Source organism: Erinaceus europaeus, chromosome 8 (assembly GCF_950295315.1).
Source record: "Erinaceus europaeus chromosome 8, mEriEur2.1, whole genome shotgun sequence".
Taxonomy (NCBI): Eukaryota; Metazoa; Chordata; class Mammalia; order Eulipotyphla; family Erinaceidae; genus Erinaceus; species Erinaceus europaeus.
Window position 1 is genome coordinate 117,544,767 of NC_080169.1, and position 5,016 is coordinate 117,549,782.

Consider the following 5,016-nt stretch of genomic DNA (forward strand, 5'->3'; position numbering starts at 1 on the left):
ATCATGTTTCACTTTAGTAATAATGATGACTCTTTAGTCACTACCAGGCCACTCCATCAGCTGGGGCCTTAGCCAGGGAGTCCTGGGATTCCCCACACAAACATGATGGGCCTAGACCTCTAACAGAACCTTCTCACCACTGTCACTGGTCATCTCCATCAGAAACAACATAATGGACCCATCTGTGGGCCCCTATAGGACCTGGCCCTCAATGTGGATCAATAATAGGAGGGAGTGCTCCATTCTCCAAAAGGAGATTGGATGACATAGTCTTCCTACTATCAGAGGAAGATGGGTCCTGAAATTATTGCAGCCTGGAATGTTCCTAGCTGTGTCCACAGAATCTGAGCTCAGACCTACAGGGTTACAAAGGCTCCTGTACTGAATATGGACCCCAGATCAAATCGATGGGGTTTACAGTCAATGATATTTATATACTTTTCCCATATTTGGGAGCTATTTGCTTCCTTGATCCAACTTTCTAGTCTTTTTTCCAACTATGACACCATCTACCCAAACAATAACCTGGATCCATCTGCATATTAGATGTCAGATATAGGCAAAAACTAGTAAAGTCATAGCCTCTTTGGAATATAATTAAAATATACCTACTAGCTTTTTCCAAAATGGAGACGCCCAAGTCTTCATCTTTAATATTCTTGTTTTTAGGTTCATGATCAATCAACAATTTGTTCTGCTTTATATCTTAACCTTTTTCAGCCAGAAGGTTCCAGATGCTAACAAGATGCCAACCTGACATCCCAGAGCAGAGGACCCCACCAATGTTTCTTGGAGCACCACCTCCCCAGGTCCCCACCCAACTAGGGAAAGAAAGAGACTGACTGAGAGTATGGATTGACCTGCCAATGCTCATGTTCAGTGGGGAAGCAATTACAGAAACCAGTCCTCCCACCTTCTGCATCCCATAATGATCCTGGGTCCATACTCCCAGAGGGATAAAGAATAGGAAAGCTATCAAGGGAGGGGATGGGATACATAGGTATTGGGGTGGGAATTGTGTGGAAATATACCCCTCTTATCCTATAGTCTTGCCAATATTTCCATTTTATTTTTATTTTTTGTCTGTTAAAGAACTGTTTTATTAATACAAAGTTAGGCACACATAAACCGCCAAGTGTTAAGTTTAAATAGGTCAGCCATAGCATACAGGTGGCAATTCAACATCCAGGGTTCATACAATGCTTGAAGGAGACTGGAACATATCAGATTCCCACAGTGGGGTGGACATCTTCACAGGGCAAGGGGGACCCAGGTCCAGCAGCGTGTCTAGTTCCTTTTCCCCCTCAAGAATCATGAGGGGCATGCCACTCAAGGGCAACTGTGCAATCTGATATTCTTCAAGCAGGTCAAAGCTCTCAAAATCTAGCAGATTAAAAGGATAGAGATTTTCTGTTACTGGATAGGTGTGATCCGAGAAAGGAGCAGTGCTCTTTGCATCTACAGTCTTGTCCGTTAATGCTTCAGCAGAAAAAGTTTTCTGTTTCTGTTCAAGGGGTCCATTAGTCTGTACAGACTTTCCTGTGGTTCTTTCTATAGTTCCCAAAGCCTTTCTTGCAGCTTTGAGTAAGGCTGGCTTGGCATCAAACAGCTTGCCAACATGTGGTATTGAAAACTGAGATCTCCCATCTAAAATTTTGGCTGAAAGCCCTGACTCCAGCTTCAGTCCATCCTTGGGAGCCAAAGGGTGTCCAGTTCTTCATTTTCCTTATTGACAAAGATCAGAGTGGCCATTCTGAATTTGCCTTTGCTCACTCACTCAAGAGTACTAGCTGCACTGGAATCAACAGCTCAATTCAACCAAACCCCCAATATTTCCATTATATAAATAAAAATAAAACAGAATTGTTAGGTATCTGGTTGAGAATCTTAGAAGTTTATTTTTTTAATGTGTATATATCTTATATCATCTATTTTTGGCCACAGATAAAGAGTGCAGTTCATGTTTATCATATAGATACAAAATTTGTTCAAGTTATTAAATCATCATAAAAGTCATGACTGTCTTATGCCTATATACTCTTAATTGAGCATGTACAACTATTCTGTTAAGATTTCAAATAACAATGTATATGTAATTACAGAGAATTCAAGGAGCAGTGGATAATCTATGTGATAGGAAATGATCTATTATATCATTAATAAGATGAGTTTTTCAATAGAACAATATATAAAAACTATTTTCTGTATGTCCAGAAATGTTAATACTTTTTGGATTTGCAAAGATGAAAAATATATGTAATGTATTGTAGAATATATAAACTCCATGAAATACTACAGTTACATTCTGTCCCATTAGTTGGTTTATCTTAAAACAAGAGATTTCTTTTTTCAGAAGAGGAAAACTTTTAGAAGTTATTGAACTAAGAAATATACAACCATATTGTTTCTTCATGGAAGAGGAAACTCATCATACCCCCAACCCCAAATACCACTTATCTTTTGAAACTGGTGTAGTTGTTCCCAGTTATTTCATAAGTGCAGCCAAGTGTGCTGCTTTCTAATTTCCTGAAGCATCAAAGAACAAGCCTATTTCTCTTTTGACATAATTACCCTTAGTGAGTGTGTTATTTTGTTGTTGTTGTTGTTGTTGTTGCTAGCCTTCATTTTGTGAGATTAACTAATTCTAGTTCCTTCCTTTCTTTTTCCTGGTGTATGGGTATCGATTTTTCCTAGTTGCTTTGATTTTAATAAATTAAATTAAATCTGAATAATTGCTAGTGCATATGTCATTTTTTATATTTGGTTGACTGTACTGTCTTGAATGTTGTGCTTAGCCTGTATGTAATGTCAAATTATAGATGTGGTCTGACTAGTTCAGACCCAGCAGAATAACCTTTTATTTATTTCAAGACAGAATTTCTATTAACCTGGCATAAACTTGACTCAGATAATTTGGCAATATTCTACTGTTAGGCTTCACATTTTTGTATAATCAGCCTAAAAGTCATTCCAATGACTGGATGAGTTACCCTATGCAATTCCTTCTTTTAAATGTAGATCCAGAACTTCTCATAAAATCTACTAAATGTCATCTTGTGCCAGACTATCAAAAATAGTTTCATTTCTGTGGGATAGTAGAAGCTTTACTATACAGTGACAACTCAATAAATGTTTTTTGAATAAATATTGTGGTATTATGTATTTTTGAATATTTTCTTTTAATGTGTAATTTATTGGCTCTAGTATAATGGAGCATTTATAGCAGATTTGTATAAGTTGAAATGAAGGCCCCATTCATTTCACTGATATAAATATCACAGAAGACAAGGTCAAGGATAGGGCTTCATGATAATACATCAGGGTCTCCCGAAGGCTTCAATTAAATTCTAGAAGCATTTATCACTGGTAAGTATGTAGCAGTGTGTGTAGGCATTAACAATACATTACCCTCAAAAACTACACAGGCTAGTTGGACATACCCTATTAATAAACTCTCATTGGGCACACCGGTTCAACACTCTGTTGATTCATCTATCTACATCATAATTTATACTTCCCTCATTTTAGAAAGTTACTATTTACATTGGTAAATAAAAATAAACTATGCCTTTAGCATTTATATGATCTTCTGATCTGAAAATGCTATCATACTGTTCTCTAAATCTTTCTCTCAGCCTTCTCTGTCTCAATTTAAAAAAAAAAGAGAGGGAGAGACTGACTCTACCTTAGAGAGTCATTTATGGATTAAAATATATAGTCAAATATTTTAGGGGATTTTTTTTTTTAGAAAATAGATTTGGGGGGGCTATGGAGCAGCAGCAGCTGTGTTTCCTCTCCTCTCCTGGGTCAAGTAGGAACACCAAAGGAGACCACCTGGGACGGCAACAAGACAGGTTTAGAATGACTTTGTGAACCCAACAAATCACCGGTGAGTGCAAATACATGTGATTCTTGGACAGAGAGGAGCCTAGGGAGAGATTAAGAGGCTGCTAACACTCTGGAAGTTTACCAGTTGAGATACCACCTCCAGTCTAATTCACCAACAAAAGAAGGCTGAAGGGAGGAGAGGACTCCCCTAAGACTCACCAAATGCAATTGTGAGTCTTCATTCCAACTGCCCTCAGAATCTGAAGCAGCAGTGAGGAGGCCCTATGCTGACACAAGGGGACAAGAACTAACCAGGAAACTCAGGAGAAGACCTCTAGCTTGGTGGCCTATCAATGGAATACACAATGGAATACACAATGGAATACTACTATATACAATGGAATACTACTCAGCTATAAAAAATGGTGACTTCACTGTTTTCAGCCGATCTTGGATGGACCTTGAAAAACTCACGTTAAGTGAAATAAGTTAGAAATAGAAGGATGAATATGGGATGATTTCACTCTCAGGCAGAAGTTGAAAAACAAGATCAGAAGAGAAAACACAAGCAGAACCTGAACTGGAATTGGTGTATTGCACCAAAGTAAAAGACTCTGGGGTAGGTGCGGGGGGAGAATACAGGTTCAAAAAGGATGACAGAGGACCTAGTGGGGGTTGTATTGTTATATGGAAAACTGAGAAATGTTATGCATGTACAAACTATTGTATTTAGTGTTTAATGTAAAATATTAATTCTCCAATAAATAAATTAAAAAATGTTAATGGGAAAGCTTTTCTGGGATCCTGCACATTTGGTGGGGTGAAAGAAACTGTAGGGGTTGGACAAACTGGGCAGTTGAGAACCTAAAGTCTTATTTAGTTAGAATGGAAGTCATAAACGTGAAAAACTCTGGCCTGGAATGTTAGTAGATGTTCCCATAAAATAAAGTAACTGTACAAGTCAATGAATGGAAATGACCCCATAGAAAGATGGTCTAGTCTTGAGAAAACTGTTCCTTTGACCGAAGGCAATGCACTGAGGGATTCAATGGTGAGCAGTCAACACATCTACTATAACAGCCTCCATTAATTAATTACCTGCATCAAGTAATTATTAAGAAATCTATTGTCTATTATACATTTGCATATAATAATGCATATATCACCTAGTTAGGTCTTCTAATATGG

General features: G+C 37.8%; 1 pseudogene; it reads right to left on the reverse strand.

The window, feature by feature from the left end:
• Positions 1 to 1,178: 1,178 nt before the first annotated feature.
• LOC103112846 (securin-like) lies at positions 1,179 to 1,758 on the reverse strand (annotated as a pseudogene).
• Between the last annotated feature and the right edge of the window lie 3,258 nt (positions 1,759 to 5,016).